General features: G+C 45.1%; 1 protein-coding gene across 1 annotated transcript in view; it reads right to left on the bottom strand.

Annotated features, from left to right (window-relative positions):
* The window catches only part of Pld1 (phospholipase D1), a 198,071-nt gene extending 179,493 nt beyond the window's left edge, over positions 1–18,578 (bottom strand). Inside the window, exon 1 of the mRNA XM_051156998.1 lies at positions 18,422–18,578. The gene's annotated coding sequence lies outside the window, so the exon portion shown is untranslated. The remainder of the gene's footprint in view (positions 1–18,421) is intronic.
* Positions 18,579–20,918: the final 2,340 nt, after the last annotated feature.

The following is a 20,918-nucleotide window of genomic DNA, read 5'->3' as shown; positions in this document are numbered from 1 at the left end:
AGCTTTAGGAGATCCGGAGTTCAAGGACAGCCTCAGTTATGCAACCTGAGCTACATGAGACTCTGTCTGGGGTGAAACAAAACCAAAAGTGCTAACTCAGGCTGAGCAAGCCATGAGGAACAAGCAAGTAAGCAGTCCCCTCCATGGCCTCTACTCCTGTTCCTATTTTGTAAGAAGGCAGCCACCAGGGCCCAGCCTTCTCAAAGCAAGTCTTATATTTGTTCCCCCACTTTCCTGGCAAGGTCAAACTAGGATCTCGATCCCAAGCTTGCCGAGCCATCTCCTATCCGGCCCCCTGGAACATTTTCATAATAGTCTGTTAACTGGTAGGAGCACATATCGCCTACAAAGCCCTCACTACAGACAGATGGCCCACTTCCTTGTTGCCTTACATGACCTTGAGCTCCCGACCAAGTGCCTAAGAGGATAATTAAGAACCTTGGATTCCAGACAGGATGTCTTGGAAAATAGTTAAAGGCCTTGAGACCAGGTGTCCTGGATCAGGCCCAGCCTCCGTCAGAACCTCATTTGCTTAACCCATAATGTTAAATTTCGATTAGATGACCCAGACACTCGCCAATGACCCCTAGCCTTGAGGTTTTCACCCTTTAAATTACGTGCTTCCCTGACACTTAGGGAAGCAGTTTAGACCCTTAGCTGGTGCCTCCCTGATCTCAGAAAAGAAAGCTTTCATTTTAAGCCTCTACATCAGCTTCCAACCCACACCCAACACTTGAGTTCCTGTCCTGTCCTAACTTCCCTTAGTGACAAAGTGTGACCTAAGAATTAAAAATTAAAAATAACTCCTCCACCAAAAAATGAAAAAGTGCTAGCTCTTACTACTCATCAGGAAAAATTAAAATTAAAAAATGAGACATAAAGACATGGCTCAGTAGGTAAAGATTCTTGCTGTGCAAACCTAACAACCCAAACTCAATGACTAGAAACTATATGAAGATGGAAGAAGAGACCCAACTCCCACAAGTTGTCCTCTGACCTACACACACACACACACACACACACACACACACACACACACACCATGGCATATGTGTACATACACAGATATTTTACACTTTGATGTTTTTAAATGTGTGTTAATTTGTTTTTTACTGTGTAGGTATGGCTGTCCTAGAACTCACAAAGAGTCCACCTGCCTCTGGCATCCTAATGCTAGCATGTATAGCAAGCATCACAATGTCCAGCCCTTGGTGTTTTCAATACAGTACAGGCACCAGTAACACCCTTAAAAAACGTATTGTGAACATTCATTTGGTTTAACCATTTGTTTATGATTTCCTCTTACTCTGTAACACTTTTTGAGATAGGGTGCTACTATGTAATTCCACATGACCTCCAACTCTATGTAGACCAGGCTAACCTGGAACTCACTATGTAGCCCTAGGTGATTTACAGCTCACTACATAGACCAGGCTGGCCTCAGACCTATGTTTTGTTGGGTGTGCACCACCACGCCTGTTAGAGGCAGGATTTCATGCATCCTAGGCTGCCTCCGGGTTCTCACCCTTTGGTCTCCGTCTCCTGAGTGCTGGGATTACCGCCATGTGCTTCCATGCCCAGCTCATGGGGTGCTAGAGATGGAACTCTGGGCTTCACAAGTTAGGTGAACACTATGAACAGGGTGGCACCCACAGACCCTACTGTGCACACCTGATGACCTGAAGGCAAATAAAGGTGCCCAAGTTGACCTCTGACCTTCACACCCATATTATAGTACGCATGCACACATACAATATTTTATATTTAGTTTGTAAGGTTTTACATGTTTATTTATTTCTGTTTGAAGTTGCTAGTGTTAGCAGAGACCATTCCATACTGCCTTCATACAGAGGCAAAGGGCCCAAATGCTGTCTATTGTATTGTAATGAGACTTCAGTCGTATCCAAGATCCCCAACACAGAAACATACCAGAGTGTTTATTAAGAAAATTCATTATTGCTTGCAGAAGAGAACTATATAAACCACATTCTACATAGTTACATCTATTTAGCTCCTTCCTGCATGCACAGTATTTGTACTCATATTTACTGCCTGCCAGGCACAGCAAACAAAGCAATTTCCTGCACACAGCTCTCATGTGAGCAGCAGTGGGGCAAGCAAGGCAGCTGCGGCAACAGCTCCTGTGTATAACAGCAGCAACACCACAGACCAGCGCAGGTTATACTTAGATGCAGTGTTGGGGAAGGCATCTCTGAGGAGCACTGTTAAGGTGGCAATCTAAAGGGAACGAGAGGGCAAGCACATGACAGTGGGAGCAGCTCATATGTCACTCCGTAAGCAGCATGCCCTGCTCTCCTCAGAGACCACATCCACCTCATAGAAGACCTTAGCAGGGGCTGGAGAGATGGCTCAGTGGTTAAGAGCACTGTCTGCCTCTTCCAGAGGTCCTGAGTTCAATTCCCAGAAACCACATGATGGCTCGCAACCATCTAGGGTAAGATCTGGTGCCCTCTTCTGGCCTGCAGGGGAACAGGCAGGTGAAAACACTATAAATAATAAACAAATCTTGAAGGAAGAAGGAGAAGGAGAAGGAGAAGGAGAAGAAGAAGAAGAAGAAGAAGAAGAAGAAGAAGAAGAAGAAGAAGAAGAAGAAGAGACGAGTTTAGCAAAGTATGGCATGTCTGCAGTGAAACTGTGCTCTGGAAGGGTTCATGGTCCCTAACCCATCCCCCATGTACTGTGTCTTCTTTGCCAGTACATTCTCAAATCCAAATCCTTGTTATAGCCTCTTCCCACTTCCCTCTTGCAGAGCATAAACATGGCACCCTGCCCACATGGTATGTCTGTGCTTGGTGGCTTCGTACCCACCGAGAATAGCCAAAGTGTATCCGTCAGTGAAGGGTGAGTGGGCAGGTCAGTGAGTAACATGCTGGCTTTGCAAGCAAGAGGGCCTAAGGTTGGATTCCCAGCACCTACATAAAAGAGGGCGGGGCATGGTGACATGCCTGTACTGTAACTCCAGTGCCAGGTGGGAGAGTACACACCAGATGCTGTAGTGACGTGGTACATCTATATACCTGTAATCCCAGCACTTGGGGGTGGAAGTGACATGAGGATCAGGCATTAAAGACCAGCCTCATGGGTTCAAAGAGTTTAAGGCGATGGACAGGACATTCTCCACCGTTGAGTGGTGAGTGAGGTCTGACTTTCACACAAACTCTGGGGCCCCATTTCTGACCACGTCCACTTGAGGAAGGATAACAGATCACCAAGAAGAACTTGATACCCTATGAGCATATACAGGAGGAAGAGGTCCCCCTCAGTCACAGACATAGGGGAGGGGAGTAGAGGGAAAGCAGAAGGGAGGGAGGAATGGGAGGATACAATGGGTAGGCTAACAATTGAGATGTAATATGAATAAATTAATAAAAAAAAGTTTAAGGCCAACCCAGGCCACTTAAAACCCTGCACACCTTTAACCCCAGCACTCGGGAGGCTGAGGTAGGTGGATCCCTGTGAATTTGGGGCCAACCTGATCAACTTAGTGTTCCTGGCCAGTCAGAGCTACATAATGAGACCCTGTCTCAAACAAAACAAAACAAACAGCTCTCATGAGTACCAAATGACCTTCCAGTCTCTCCACCACTGGACCACAAGGTTTCCGAGAGTCTCATGTGACGTGAACCAACAGTGTCTGTCACTGAACTTGCACTAAGCAGAGGACAAGAACTACTTGCCATAGGGATGAAAGGAAGCCGCCATTGAAAATGGCCCGACTGTGGCAGAAAATCCCACAGTCAATGACCGTCCCCATGTGATATAAGCATTGCAACCAGCTACTCATTTTAGTTTTCGAGAACTTAAATCTAGGAGGGAGTTGGCTCGGCAGGTCCCAGCGCCAGATGCCTAGTGCCAAGCCTGAGGATCTCAGCTCCATCCTGTGGATCTCTGGGTAGAGCTCTGCTGACTCCCGTTAGCTGTCCTCTGCACCTGGTGTGCGCTGTGCCCCACGCGCAGCACTGCAGACCCACGTGGTAGCAGAGAGAGTGGACTCCTCCTGCAGGCTGTCCTCACCATCCTGAGTGTGCTGTGGGACACATGTGTCACCAAAAAAACCAAACAAATAAAAATGCAATTTAAAAGGGTGGAGCACCATGGCGCATGCCTTTCATTCCAGAACTTGGGAAGTAGTGGCTGGTGCAGATCGGCGAGTTCAAGGACAGCTTGTTCTACCTAGTGAGTTCCAGAAGAGCCAGGACTACATGAAGAGTCCCTGGTTGGGGGAAGCGGGGAGGACTTCAATGTGATAGAACGTGACTCTCACTTTCTATACGCAAACAAAAACAACTGGACCCAGAAACCTCCCAAATGTTGGCTCAGCGCCAGGTCCATTATCCAAGTGGCTGCACTCCCACACAATACTTCTTGTACCCTGTAATGGAGGCATGGGATTATTTTAAACGAATAACACTGAGGATAGCTGTAGGGAATTCCTTTGCTTTAAACTTTGAACTAAAAAGGCAACACTGACTATTTTAAATAGTTTGCTGACAGAAAATGCCTCTAACATTTGTCTCATACAATGTTTTAGTTGATTATAAATGTTAGGCTTTAATTGCATTTAGTGAAGTGTATCTAAGTGGGCTTTTCTGGCTGTAAATATATCGCTTTATCACAACAAAGTCATGAATGGGCTGGTGAGATGGCTCAGTGGGTAAGGCACACACATCATCTACATACTGGCACACACATACACACACTTACACAAGTACATACACACATAATACATACACACGACACATGCACCTAATCACACCACACACACACACATACACACACACTAAAGAAAGAAAAGATCTGTTCACATGTGCACACAGATGATCAAAGTAGGTGCAGATAAGGAAAACATTTGAGCAGCTAAAAACTTCGACATATTTCCAGTAGCTGTAAAATCAGAGTCAAATGCTGCTGCATTGGACGTGCTCCCCATGGTAGCTGACCCATGCTCCCCACGGTAGCTGACCCATGCTCACCATGGTAACTAGCCCATGCTCACCATGGTAGCTGACCCATGCTCCCCACGGTAGCTGACCCATGCTCACCATGGTAACTAGCCCATGCTCACCATGGTAGCTGACCCATGCTCCCCACGGTAGCTGACCCATGCTCACCATGGTAACTGGCCCATGCTCACCATGGTAGCTGGCCCATGCTCACCATGGTAGCTGACCCTCAACATTCTTTGCTCATTTCAGGCAACATAAAACATAGTGAAGCCTTAACTATCTATGATACATGGAAAATAAGAACCAAGTAGTGAAAATAACAAACTGCACACCTAATTCTGGATTACCACCTGAGACAATAATTACGGTAACAGCCGTGAGCTTCAGTCAGATACCTGAAGTGGAGCGATCCTCACTGGCTTGGTTTCACCCTGTGTTTGTCACTACTTGGCACGTAAATAGTAATACCTGACATGCTGCCTTCACTGGGATGAACCACGGTCCCACAAAGTGCCCTTTCTTATGTGTCCAGTAAGGGTCAGCCACCACAACATCGTCTCCCAGAGCTCAAGCATGGAAGGAGGCAGCAACCATTTTATAGCCCGTGCACACATGTGTGCACACAGACTTCTCCCTTGCTAGCCAATCAGCTACCAACCTCGATGCTGTGAAAGTCCCTTAGGAAGCCCTTGCTCGAGGAACTCCATGCCTCTGCTTGTGAGGAGGAACTCCATGCCTCCGCTTGTGCCTGTGGTGGCTCTGTTTGTTCTACCTGTTTCTGGTGGGTTAGCCACTTCCCTGTAATAAACCCCTTAAATACATGTAATTTACTAACTCCACATCTGTGGCAAACTGAAGCTAGTTTCTGACACACGTTTATTACTGGTGAGAGGATACAGAGGAAGACTTCCTGATGTGGAACCATCCAGAAAAGACACTAAACTTTCCCTCCCCCTTTACAAGGGATCTTTCTGACTATATAGCTATAATGGCTAGCTTTTGAAAATGAGGTTCATAATAACTAAGAGATCCAGAGTGTGGCTGAGATGACTAAGCTCTGGCTAACGAGATGTTAGCCAGAATGTCAGAATAATGAGGCAGGTCCTTCACAGGGAGGCAGAACCTTCCTTCCCCATACTAGATTCCTCACCCACAATGTGACTAGGATGCGCCAAGCACCAGGCTCCTTCTCTGACAAGGGCCACATCTTAGGGATGCAGAACGCGCCTTGGTACTACCCATGCCAGCTCTCACATGCCTGCATCTAAACTGCTTTTGTAAGTAAAGCACTACCTGGGGATCTGTGACACTTTCCGCAAAACCCAGTTCCTAAGTGTCGCTCTCTCCCTTTCTTACCTTCTTAGTAATAGACTTCTACCTTTTAGTAGCTGTGTTACAGGGACCAGCGATGATAACCTCCATTGCTGTGCGCATGGGACACATTAAGCATTTAAGGGGATAAGAGCAGACCCACAGCCTCAACAAAAGACCATTCTTATTTTTCCATGCTTCTAGTCTTTGGCAAAAACAACAACAAAAACATAAGAAAACTTTTTCTCATCTGCAATAAATCCTTTTACAAAGCCACAAATTTTAACTCTCATGGAATAGAATTTCACATGGAAGCCTACAGTTATATCCGAACTCACTCATTCAGCAGATCCATGCTTAGAAGTTTTATTCTGCTATATCTCTAGATACGTTTCTGTCTTTTTTTATGCTACAGTCATCTTGTTTCCTAAACCAGTAACTTCTCACAGGTCCACGGCATGCTATTAAGTTTCTTTAATTAATTCCATGGGGGCGGGGGATGAGTACGGAGACCTGACAACAGCTCCTGAGAGTCAGCTCTCCCCTTCCTCCACATGGGTTCCAGGGACTACACTCAAGTCATCCGATTTGGTGGCACACACCTTTATCTAGCGAAGCATCTCCTGGCTCCCCAGTGTGCTTTTTGATGAATGCCGACTCAACCTTGCAGCCACTCAGAAACCCCTCAGTCGGCCCAGCAGTCTTTTTAGATGCCTGGTAACATAACCACCAAGAGTGACACATATTCTGGGCCAACTTGAGATCTATTGTGTCACTAAATTACAGTAAAGAACTTGCCTGACACATCAGGCAGGAGACAAGTGAGAGGGGGAAAAAAAATATCAGGCCAGTGACTACAGAGCGGAAGGGGTAGTGACGAACACAGAAAAAACCTGGAGAAACATCAAACAGGAAAACACATTTCTCAGACCTTCAGTTCACATAGATGTGTCTGCTCCTGGGGCTAACTATAAAATGCTGGATCAAAGTATTGACAAGGTACCAAGGTGTCAAATGTCTTCTGGTTGGCAGGCCATTCCCCATATTGCAGCAAACCCGATCTCTCTTCAGAGGCAGGAGGGAGGGGCTCGGAGACTGCCATCCCAGCTCTGAATACAGGAACTTGGGAAACTGCTCTCCCAGCACAATGGGTCTGCCTGTTCCCAGCCTGGGTCACAATGCTGGACTCAGGCCCTTTGTTTATGCTGCTTCCTTCTTCTCGGGGCTCTTCCTCAGCAAGGGGTCCAGGCCACTGAGTTCTGGGCTTTTCTGTGAGCACCCTCCCCCCTTAAACCCTGGTGTTGCTTAAGGCTCTTCTATCTCCTTAAGTCTGTTTGCCACCTAAGTCTCTTGTCATTCGCAAGTCAAGGGGAGTCTAGGAGACATTTGTAAACTTACACAAAGCTTCACTCTTTTGAACCCCAACCATCCCTCTGTGCTCTCTCCTGATACCCAGGACCCTCTGAATTCCCACTGGCATCTATTTCTTCAAGTTCAAGTCAAATACTATCTTGGGTATCAAAATAGTCTTGCCTCCCTGGTTTATGCCTAAACCTAAGCTGTGTTCCTATGCTAGCCGCTGGCCCCACCACGCAGCCAGGGGCCACACCCATAACTTTTATCTACTCTTCTGTATTTCATCCAAGAAGGGTAGCAGGGTGAACTTCTTACATATTAGGAGCAAGACTGGATCTGGGGTCCTGGACATCAGTCTCCTTTGGGGTCTGCTAAGGGAGAGGAAGCCTACATAAGCCTGTAGGAGGCAGACACACTCTGTTTTTCGTGCCTAAGCACAGACAACAGCAGCCACAGGACAGCAAAAGGCCACAGGCAGAATTAAAAAGGGCTGGTGTGAGTCACAGAAAAACAAACCCAGCAGCACTTCCAGACTCCTGTCCACATAGGGAAGCAGGAATATGCTACAGAGTGCATACGGGATTGCAGCATCGTCCTAGGTAAAAGTTCATATCTGAGAATGCACTTCCTGACAGCTGACCAGCTACAGATGGTGGTGGTCACCAACCAGGGAACAAAGCAAAAGATTATGAATGAGGCGGGGCTCTAAAAACCTGTGAGATGGCTCCAAAATATCACCAAGGACATAGAGGAGAGTTTTAGTAAAGGTCCCATGTTGGGTATGTGTGTGCGCGCGTGCGCACGCGTGCAGGGGCCAAGGAGGGGGTATTTTGGTGTAAATCACAGGTACTTGGGAAGCTAAGGCAGGTGGCTAACCAGCTTGAGGCCAAACCTAAGCAGTGAGACCTGTCTCAAGGACAAACTAAGGTTCACAAGAAATATGGAGGCACATGCCTGAAATCCCAGAGGTTAGAGGTTAGAGGCAGGAAGATCAAGTTCAAGGCCAGCATTGGTTACATGAATGAGTTGCTTGAGGCCAGCCTGGGGCAAGAATAAGATCTTGTCTCAAAAAGGATTTTCTCACGTACTCTGGTGCCTCACATTTGACCATGTCCCCTGGAGGGGGAGACCTGGTGGCACTCAGAGGAAGGACAGCAAGTAGCCAAGAAGAGACTTGATACCCTATGAGAATATACAGGGGGACATAATCCCCCTCAGGAACAGTCATAGGGGAGGGGAATAATGGGAAAATGGGGGGGGGGGGAGGAATGGGAGGATACAAGGCATGGGATAAACATTGAGATGTAACAAGAATAAATTAATTAAAAAAAAAAAAAAGGATTTGAGTCCTACAATTAGATCTCCATGCTGTTCTTTATTAGCGTTTACCTCTCTGAAACTCATGCCACTGGGGTCTGGGGACATTTCTTAAACCCATTTCAGGTTTTTCCTTTGTAACTCTCATTCACGGCCTTTTCCCTCCTCTACAAAACATCTCTACAAATGACTTACAGGAGTAATCTTGTCAAAGGAAAGCTCCAGCGGAGCTGGCTCAGAGGAAAGCCTGAGCTATTACGAGTCACAAGTCAGATGTAGAAATGATGAAAAATTAAATGAAAGTAACTTATATTAAGCCTGGGGGGAAATAAAGTACTCATGATGGATGGCTGCTTTATGAGTTTCCATCTTGTTAATTCCTGTGCGCTCAAGGACACATTTGTATGTTTATCAGTATAGAATGCTGTGTGCGGCACTGCTGTGTCTCCCCACTGTCCCGTAAGTCAAACTTGTCCACATGGAAATGGAAAAACACTGTACATCACAGTTGATTTTTGCTGTTAGTCCTAAGAAGGTGATGGGTAAAAGTGTCGACGGGATATGTGGCAATTGTGGTTGTCACACTGAACCAGCAATTGAGGGCAGATCCTTCTAGCAAATGCCTGATTCAGCAGCAGGATGCTGGATGAACAAGTGGGCCCAGGGATGTGCATTCCTCCACATTTATTCTGTCCTTACACTGAAGGGGAAACAGGGGGACATGTTGTAAAGCACAAGGTGGCTACGGAGGCAGAAATTCGGCAAGACCCAAATAAGGGAGACCCTGAGCTCCTTCCTGGTCATCCTGCCTGTGCCTGCCAAGGGCTAGAATTCCAGCCCCATGCCAGCACACCTGGCTGGAGATATTTGAAATGTCATTAGACAGAGGGAGCTGGGTCCCTTTGGGCCTCTCCATAGGAAACAGCTCCACAGGACCTGGCTGGGAGAACTCCTTCACGACGTCGAAATGGGAGCTATAGGCATCAAGGGGCCATTTCCACAATAACGTTGGTCTTCTCCTTCCGTGTGCCATAAATGTGAGCATTGTTTGGCAAGTGAGCTATGTGTATTTCTACTTAAGTAGGGCAGGTATTTCATGTATCTCTTTCTGTTTTCACATCTAGTCATACCATGTATGATACATGCTTGCATAGGCTGTTAGCTCTCCCCACTGGGTTATGATTTTGGTTGTGGTGGTACAGGGTTTGAATCCACCTGTAGCACTGAGTTAAATTCCCAGCACTTACGAACTCCTTCTGAATAAGGAGCCGCTCTTCCTCAATTTGTCCTGTACTGCACTAATCAAAAATACTTTAAGAAAAAAAAAAAAAAAAAACAATCAGCAAAGCTGGGTGTGATAGCACACGCCTTTAGTCCCAGCACTCAGGAGACAAAGGCAGGATGATTTCTGTGAGTTCTGAGACTAGCCTGGTCTATATAGGGAGTTCCAGGACTATCTAGTAAGCGAGAGCCTGTCTCACAATAAAATAAACCAACAAGAATACCATGGTCAGATGTGACACAGAATGTTTGAGAAATCAGAGCCAACTGTTGAGTAAAAGTAAGTTACTGTCTAGTCTTCAGAGGACAATAAACTGTCTCGGGCAATAAAGACTCACAGTTGAGATGGACGCTGCTCATCTTGGGAGAGGCAGGAGGAAACATTCCATTCAACAGACCCTCAGGACCAGAGTGGAGGGATTTGTGGACACTTCAGGAATCAGAAGCAGATGCTCATAAAAAAAGTAGAATGGGGCTCTGCTCAGCCTTAAATTGGTGTCAAAAAAACCTTGGTCCAGGCCTTTCTTCTCAGAGCCTCGAATTCATCTTTTGTGATACTGAGGTTGTAGGAAGTCACAGAATCCTATACTTTCCCAAACACTCTTGAGAACTGGAATTCTTGGAAGCAGGGCTGGAAAGATGGCTCAGCTGTTACAGCTATGTACTGCTCTTGGCGTCTGGTTCCCGGCACCTGTGTTAGACCACTCACAACCGCCATAACTCCAGTTCCAGGGAATCTGATGCCTTCTTCTGTCCTCTATGGGTACCAGGCATGCATGTGGAACACACATATACATGCATACTGAACACTTATACATAAAAATAAAAATGATTTACTAATACTAGTAATAATAAAAGAAGAAGACTCTAGAAGCACGTGTGACTAGATGGGAAGTGAAGCAGAAGGAGACAGGGGCCATGTTTAGAAAGCTGTTTCTGCTACAATAAAGAGCTTGTCCCCATCTGTGACAGTGAGTTATGCCAGGTGGCCTATAAGGAATACCACCAAGGAACAGAATAAAAGACCAAGGGGAGTGGCCAAGGATGGAGGCTCAGCCCACACTAGGAAGTGGTAAAGAGATGGCCTTGGCTGGAGGCAGCTAGCTGGCTGAAACCCTGGGGTCTTCTGGGTAAGTCTTCCGGTAAGAACTGAAGAACAGGGTCTGGAGAGATGGCTCAGTGGTTAAGAGCACTAGCCGCTGTTCCAGAGGACCCGGTTCAGTTCCCAGCACCCCCGTGGCAGCTCACAACCGTCTGTAACTCCTGTTCCATGGGATCTGATACCCTCATACAGACATACATACAGTTCAAACACCTATGTACACAAGATAAAAATAAGTAAACTAATTTTACAGAAGAATTGAAGAGTAATTCACCACTGAATATTCATGACCTTCACACTTCACAAAGCATCCACTGTAACAACTGCAAATGATGTTCCCAGAAAGATATCAGAGGCAAACTCAGGAAGTTGGCATTTTGTATTTAATTATTATTATTGGTGGTGGTGTGTGTGGGCAGCGGGGTCGTGGGAGGATCAGTTATCTCCTACCACAGTTGGATCTGGGGTTTGAACTTGAGGCACCAAGTTTGAAAAAAGCAACCTTTACCCACTGAGACATCTTACTGACCCCATTTTTGTCTTCTTGACATAGAATATTATACTTCAAAGCAGTGATTGAAGTTGGCCTGGACCACTTAACACTGCAGTCTCCACCTTCTGAGAGCTAGTATTGCAGGAATGCACCACCTTGCCTGACTCAGAAAATAAATACAGAGGCCAGTCAACAAGTTAAGAGCACTTGATGTTCTCCAAAGGAACCGAGTTCGATTCCACCACCCACAACTGTCTGTAGTTACATTTCCAAGGGATCTCATACCCTCCTCTGGCCTCCACAGGTACCAGGCATGCACGTGGTAACAGAAGGACATGCAGGCAAACACTATACACATAATGTTTCTTTTTAAATTAAGTACATACAATATATATATAAATAAATTGCAATAAATAAATTGTACTTATTTATCTAGTTAGTTATAATGCGGGCACCTGCTACTGCATGTATATGGAAGTCAACATACAATTTCCAGGAGTCGGTTTTATTCTTCTACCATGCAGGATCATGGGATCAAACTGAGGTCATTCGTCTTGGTGGCAGGAGACTTTACTGCTGAGCCATCCACATGATCTGACGTCTTTCATCTGAATGTATGTGCTTAGCCAGCTTTTGACCAAAGTGATGATTCATATAGACCATCACCGTGACAGGGTCTAGCCTTAGGTAGGAGCAAGGCCTTGGCGCATGATTGTCTTCCAGTCCATGGGGAGGACCTTCTCTAATGTGGGCTGCAGCCGCCCACCGCCTGGAGTCCCAAACTGCAGCTTTTGACCAAAGTGATGGTTCATATAGACCATCACTGTGACAGGGTCTAGCCCCAGCATCTCTCACTCTCTGCTTCCTGACTGGCAGCAATATGACCAGCTGCCTTGAGTGCCTACTGCAGTGGCTTCCCCACCAAGGCGCCTGTACCCTCTAACCTGAACCCTTAGCTCCCTAAGTTGTCTGCCAGGTGTTTTGTCACACCAGCAAGAAAGGCAAATATCTTACCAATGGGAGTGGAGTTGCCATGCACCGCCATGAATAAAGTCCTTAAACCTCCCATTTATTTTGGTTCTTCTGTGTAAAACAGACTGAAGTTGGCTAACTGTATCCTTCCTCCTTCCGTTGGTAGAATATCTGAGAAGCTTACTACATCTTCATTGCTATCTGTCCTCAAATGTGTCATGAGGCTGTCATTTCTGTGACCCACTTGTAAAATAACAGATAAATACAAACATCACTGATTCTTCTATGAGACTTTAGAAGTAAGGAAGACACTCTCAAGCCACAGAATGGAGGTAACAAAAACAACCCTGACCTATCATATAATCAAGATGGTAGGAAACTGAGCTGGACAGAAACAAAGTACACAGATCCAAATGCTATGGAGGATCATACAGAGAGGGGGGAAAAATAAGATAAATAACCCAGTGGCCAGGAATGAAAGGCCTTTAAACATCTCCTGCTAAAGTAACTCTCAACCCAGACCTGGGTGTTAAGCAGCAGGCCAACATTTGCTATCAGCCTCTGTCTGGGGAAATAATTCTAGGCCTGCCCCCTTAGCCCCCAAAGAGAGGATCCAGGGTGGCTGAGGGGACCAAGGGAAGACCCCAGTCAGCTCAAGACTTTACTGGAGTGTTGATACCACCCTTGCTCCCATCAGCTCTGAGAGCTGTAGCCACAGGGACAGCAGACCTAATGAAATCCACACATTTAAATAAAACTTCTGGCTTCCTCCTGGACCAATTTGGCTTATGTGCTATGACAAAGAAATATAATCACATTTGCTGCTTCTAGAAAATGGGATATAGCTCAATTGCTAGAGTGCTTGCCTAGAGTTCACAAAGCATTGAGTCCAATCCCCATAAACCAGATATGATGATATAGCACTGTGATGCTAACACTAAGGATGTAAAGGCAGGAAGGTCAGAAGTTCAAGGTCATTGATACTGATGTAACAAGTTCAAAATCCTCCTGAGTCACACAAGAGTATGTAATAATTAATAATGCTGATGATAGCAAAAATAATCGCTTGTAGCCTTTCCTACTCACTAAACACATGATGGTGTTGTTTACCAAAGACTCACAGATGCCTTGAGTCCTTGATCCTAGGAAGAAATCGTTGTATTAAAAAGTAACTAACATATTAACAGGGGCTAATGTAGCTTAGTGGTAGAAATCTTGCCATCTTGAATTTCATCCCAACACACACACACACACACACACACACACACACACACACACAGATACACATGTGCACACACATACAGAGAGATACACGCGCACACACACACACAAACACACACACACACACGCATGCACACATGCACACATATACACACACACACACAGAGGGAGAAAGAGAGAGAAAAAGGGGGAGGGAACAGAATTCAAATAAACTTGTTCAAAAGCAATAAGTTCCGGATAATAGCCCAAAGCATAAATAAGATAAATACAATTAATTTATACCGTATAAATAATTGAATAAATAAGTAAACCAGTTCAAGAGACAACTCTTGTATGTACAAAAATTCTAAACTCCAGTAGCTACTCTGCTCACCCTACTAAGAACTGTCTAGTAACTCCCAGCCTGGAAGGTGACTGCTTTCACACGCTCTGCAAAGAGTTGGCAGCGAAGAGAAAGCAGCTTCGCAACAGAGATGGCTACAGACACTTCTCCAGACAGGCCACCAAGGCCATGCCACTCACCTCAGTCTCATCATGTGTGTCTTTTCATGAAGCCACCGGAATGACATTTCACCACTGTGGCTTCCTTCTCCAAACCCATAACCCAAGTCTGTTCACAAGAAGTCATCACGAAACCCAAATGATGGCCCTTTAGCAGACTGCCTAGCCTTGACCTCTTCAAAGCTGCCAAGGTCCTCAGAAACAAAGGAAGTCAGAGGCAGGAGAGCCAGTACAAGGACAGAATGTGACAGGCTGTCCTGTAGAGGACACAGGCACAGGAAAAGCCAACTAGGAACAAAGAAGAAATTCTGAAGAAAGCACAGGCTCTAGTTAGTAATGAGATACAAATGCACTGCACACCAAAGTACAGCGTTAGTAACAGGAGCCATACAATGTGTGGTCCAGTACAATTCATCACACCCATGTAATCCAGAGAAGCCAAAAGGGTGACACCCCTTGGTGTCCTTTTGGGGACATTCTCTACTAACTCCATTAACTTAAAAAAAAATCTAAACATCTAAAGCAAACATAATTTTTAATGTCTATAAAATTGTGCTTTAAAAATACTATACGTATTATTCTTGTGCACATGAGGTCCCATTCCACTGTAGTCTAGAATGGACAATGATCCCACTCATGAGGATAGCCACAGGAATCTTTTTAAATTTATTATAATTTATTCAGATTCCGTCGCGAATGTTATCCCCTCGCTTGTATCTTCCGGTTTGCACCCTCCCTCCTTCTTCCCCCCATTCCCCTTACTAGACCTGTGACAGAAGGGGACCTCCTCGCCCACCATATGATCACAGCCTATCAGGTCTTATCTTGATAGCCTGCTTCCCCTTTGGCTGTGTGCCCACTGGACATCAGTTCCTGCTCTCCACACAACCATGGAGAATGAGCTGTCCATTGGCTAGACCTGAACAGGGGATGGAGGTTCACTGCATACATTGTCCTTGGTTAGTACAGTAATTTGTGCAGCCCCCCGTGGGCTCAGATCCACTGGTCTTGATGATCTCTTTGTGGGGCTCCTGAACCCTCTGGGTCCTTCCATCCCCCCAATCCTCCATATCACTCTCAGTTGGAGTCCAGCATCTGTTCTGACCCCCCCCCCCGACTTAGTAGTGCGTTTTTGTAAGTCTGGATTACCTCACTGATGGTGAACTTTCCTAGTTCTATCCATTTGCCTGCAAATGTCAAGATTTCCTTGCTTTTAATAGCTGAGTAGTGTTCCAATGTGTAAATGTACCACCGTTTCTTTATCCATTCTTTGGTTGAGGGACATCTGGGATGTTTCCAGATTCTGCCTATTACAAATAGAGCTGTTATGAGCATAGTTGAGCAAATGTCCTTCTTGTATGACGGAGCATCTTTTGGGTTTTATGCCCAAGAGTGGAATAGCTGGGTCTTGAGATAAAGCTATTCCCAGTTTTCTGAGAAAGCACCAGATTGATTTCCAAAGTGGTTGTACAAGTTTTCACTCCCACCAGCAATGGAGGAGTGTTTCCCTTTCTCCACATCCTCGCCAGCATGTGCTGTCACTTGAGTTTTTGGTCTTAGCCATTCTGATGGGTGTAAGATGGAATCTCAGAGTCATTTTGATTTGCATTTCCCTGATAACTAAGGACACTGAGCATTTCCTTAGGTGTTTCTCAGCTGTTCAATGTACATCTGTTGATAATTCTGTTTGTTCTGTACCCCATTTTTTAATTGGGTTATTTGATTTGGTGGTGTTTAATTTCTTGAGTTCTTTATATATTTTGGATATTAGCCCTTTGTCAGATGTAGGGTTGGTAAAGATCTCCCAATCTGTAGGCTGTCATTTTGCTCTGTTGACAGTGTCCTTTGCCTTACAGAAGCTTTCATTTTCATGAGGTCCCATTTATTAATAGTTGATCTTAGAGCCTGAGCTGTTGGTGTACTGTTCAGGAAGTTGTCTCCTGTGCCAATGAGTTCAAGGCTCTTCCCCACTTTTTCTCCTAACAGATTTATTGTCTCTGGTTTTATGTTGAGGTATTTAATCCCCTTGGACTTTTGTTTTGTAACAGGGTGGTAAATATGGGTCTATTTTCATTTTTCTACACATAGACATGCAGTTAGACCAGACCATTTGTTGAAGATGTTATTTTTTTCAATTGTATGAATTTGGCTTCTTTATCAAAAACAAAGTGTCCATAGGTGTGCGGGTTTATTTCTGAATCTTCAACTCAATTCCATTAATCAACCAGCCTATTCCTATGCCAGTACCATGCCATTTTTATTACTGTTGCTCTATAGTACAGCTTGAGATCCAGGATGGAGATTCCTCCAGAAGATCTTTTATTGACAGCATTTTTGCTATTCTGTGTTGTTTTTCCATTTGAACTTGAGAATTGATCTTTCAAAGTCTGTAAAGAATTGTGTAGGGATTTTGATAAGGATTGCACCAAATCTGTAGGTAGCTTGCTTTTCGTAAGGTGACCATTTTTACTATGTTGATCCTCCTGATCCCACAAGATGGGAGATCTTTCTATCTTCTGATATCTTCTTCAGTGTCTTAATTCAGAGACTTGAAGTTTTTTTCGTAGAGGTCTTTCACTTGTTTGGTTAGAGTTAGACCAGGATACCTTATATTATTTGTGGCCATTGTGAAGGGTGTAGTTTCTCTAATTTCCATCTCAACCCATTTATCATTTGTATACAGAAAAATACTGATTATTTTTTAATCTTATATGCGGCCACCTTGATGAAGGTGTCTATCAGCTGTAGGACTTCTCTGGTGGAATTTGGGGGGTCACTTACATACACCATCATATCATCCTGTAATAGTGATACTTTGACTTCCGCATTTCCTATGTGGATTCACTTGATCTCCTTATTTTATTTTGTTTTTCAAAACAGAGTCTCTCTCTGTGTAGCCTTGGCTGTCGTCAAACTCACAGCAATCCGCGTGCCTCTGCCTCCTGAGTGCTGGGATTAAAGGCGTGTCCCACCACACCCAGCCACTTGATATCCTTTTGTTGTCTAATTTCTCTAGCTAGGACTTCAAGTGCTATATTGAAGAGATATGAAGAGGGGAGCCACCAGAATGTAATCACCTCCCAAAGAGGCCAGTTCATATCACCATGGCTCTGAGGGTAGGGGATTTTAACTAATCAGTTTTAGGGAAAAGTAAATACCGACACCATAATATTGTTTGAAAATCACTATCAAGGAAAGCTGAACCCTCCTATCAGATCAAAATAGCAGCCTGCTGCAGGTGATCTGCCGAGACTCACCCACGCCATTCAGGGCTGGCTCAAATGCGTGCAAGCAGCTGTGTCTGTCCTCCTAACGTCACAGTACTGCCATGTGTCATCACCTACCAACTCTACTACTGAGAACTGCACCAAAAGGATAGAAAAATCTTTCCTGTCTCAGCTACTTTTACATATTTGTGTTGGGCCAAATGCATAGCTATTCTCAGCCACATACAGCGCAAGGGCCAGAGGTTAGCCATACCCTCAAGGCCTAGACTGTCAGCACTGTGCTCCTGGAATCACACTGTAGACTCAGTAGCACCTAGTGAACACTCTTGGCTTGGTAGAGTCCCCAGTGCCAGTGTGAGCGGGGACCCCTATGAACACAGGATGAAGGTTTTAACCTTGCTAACAGATCTGCAGAAATGACCTCAATGCTAGTCAACCCTATCCAATTTCTTTCATTGAGGTAAGTCAGGACACACACTACCAACACATATTTCTGGCCTCCTGGTAGTTTGTAAGGTGAGAGATGGCCCCCTGGTCCAAAGCATCCCAACCAAAAGCTACTGTTAGAATACCAAAAAAAAAAAAAAAAAAAAGGAAAAGATCCCCTAAAGCTGTTAAATTTACCACCCCTTTCCTCCGGTTTGCTTGACCCATGTAGTCACAGATGACTCACCCTCAGGACAAATATATGCAACTGAATCAGGTCCTTATGAGTCTTCTGAAAATGAAAGATGGCATTCGCAGAGAGAGTCCCAGGTTTTCTTTCCTGTCTATTGACAGCAGTGCTTGTTCCAAATTGCTGTGGTACCTCAGCGCTGAGCATCTGGGGGGCAGAGGAGAAAGATGAGAGAAACAATTGAGTGGCTTGGGACCCCAGGGTTGAGACCAATGTTGATTACTTTTTTTTTTTTTTTTTTTTTTTTTTTTTTTTTTTTTTTTTGAGACAGGGTCTCTCTATGTAGCCTTGGCTGTGTCCTGGACTCGCTTTGTAGACCAGGCTGGCCTCGAACTCACAGCGATCTGCCTGCCTCTGCCTCCCGAGTGCTGGGATTAAAGGCGTGCGCCACCATTTAATAACAGGCAAGCAGGCTCGTCTTACAAGTAGCTAATCACCACCTGCTAAGTAGCAGGCACACGGGTGCCTTCACGGGGGTCAAGTTCTTGTGCAGACATGGCTGGCACTGAAATAACTCAAGGCAAAGGCTAAAATCAGGCGAGGCAATGGACAGATCGATGTGGTTAAGACAGGCGACAGCTTTCAATGTCCAAGGACACATATAGACAACTCGAGGGTGAGATGCCCCAGTCAGAAAGAAGAGAAAGAACAGCAGCGAACAAGCTGAAGAGAACCAAAGAAGGGCGAGGCGAGACATGAGTGACCCAAAATAACAGCCTCTAGTTACAGTTTCTCACAACCAGAATTTGTATCTAAGCACAAAACCAAGGCTATCAAGCTAGGGCCCAGCATCCGAGTTAGCTGATGTGATGCTAAGTGAAACACATGAGTACAGGGGACTTCTTAGGAAGAACGGTCGGGAGGGGCCATGTGGGCACTGAGGGACGGCCAAAGTCTGAAGAAAACTGACAAAGTACTCCTTTGAGTCCCATATCCGCCCCACCCCCACACCCCACTCCGAATCTCAATCTCCTAAATGCACCATGGGACTTTAAGGAGGCTCTGCATTCAGGTGAGTTCCTCCCTGATTTCTTTTTTTTTTTTTTTTTTTTTTTTTTTTTTTTTTTTTGTGACTGTTTGCACTTGCTTTTATTCTTTTTCTAAGACTATATTTTTTTCCTTTTTTTATTAATTTATTCATATTACATCTCGATTGTTAGCCCTTCCCCTGTTTCCTCCCATTCTTCCCTCCCTCCCATTTCTCCCCTTCTCCCCTCTCTTATGTCTGTGACTGAGGGAGACCTCCTCCCCCTATATATGCTCTCAGAATATCAAGTCTCTTCTTGGTAACTAGCTATCCTTCCTCTGAGTGCCACCAGGTCTCCCCATCCGAGGGACATGGTCAGAAAAGGGGCACCAGAGTTCGTGTGAGAGTCAGATCTCACTCTCCACTCAACGGTGGAGAGTATCATGTTCATCGGCTAGGTCTTGGTAGGGGTTCGAAGCTTACTGCCTATATTCTCCTTGGCTGGTGCCTTAGTTTGAGGAGGACCCCAGGATCTAGATCTGCCTGTCATAAAGTTCTTCTTGTAGGTTTCCAGGACCCTGTGGGTCCTACTATTTCCTCTTTTTTCCATGCTACTCTTGCCTAAAGTCTCAATCGGATATCCTCTCCTCTGACCCACTTTCTTGGTAAGTAAAGATTTTCATGGTACGTATCCCTTGGACTAGTGTTTTGATATAAGTGAGTATATACCGTTTGTCTCTTCAAAGACTCAAATGACACCACATGTTGGCAAGGATGTGGAGAGAGAGGAACACTCCTTCATTGCTGGTGGGAATGCAAACTAGTACAACCACTTTGGAAAGCTATCTGGCGCTTTCTCAGAAAAATGGGAATAGGGCTTCCTCAAGACCCAGCCATCCCACTCCTTGGAATATACCCAGAAAATGCCCTACCACATAACAGGGACATATGCTCAACCATGTTCATAGCTGCTCTGTACATAATAGCCAGAACGTGGAAACAGCCTAAGTGCCCCTCAGTAGAAGAATGGACTAAGAAACTGTGGTATATTTACACGATGGAATACTACTCAGCTATTAAAGGCGAGGAATTCCCGAAATTTGTGGACAAATAGATTGATCTAGAAATTATCATAATGAGTGAGTTCACCTCCCTGGTTTCTTTAGTAAGACTTAGAAATGCTGCGATGGGGAATAGCTCTTCCCAAGAAGGGGACAGGTCAGAAGCACCCTATCTCTACAAAAGCAGAAAGGGTAGGACCCAGGAGAAAGCCGCAGGTGGAGAAGGTAGGCCTAGGCAGTGCTTGCAGTTTGCACGATGTCCATATTTTCCACCATAGCTAGTCTCAAGCTACCCACATGACCGCAGCTTGGGAAGACACATGTAGTACTTTACCACATTTCTACTGCACAAAAACAACGTGTAATTTCATACGATAGAAGCAATGAGGATAATAACCAATGAAAGGTGGGTTTTCAGAAATAACAGCCTTAGCTGTCAATACAATTTATTTAATGTAAATTTAGA

This window comes from Acomys russatus, chromosome 15 (assembly GCF_903995435.1).
Source record: "Acomys russatus chromosome 15, mAcoRus1.1, whole genome shotgun sequence".
Classification (NCBI taxonomy): domain Eukaryota; kingdom Metazoa; phylum Chordata; class Mammalia; order Rodentia; family Muridae; genus Acomys; species Acomys russatus.
Note: the sequence above shows the minus strand (reverse complement) of the source record. Positions and strands in the feature narration are given on the sequence as shown.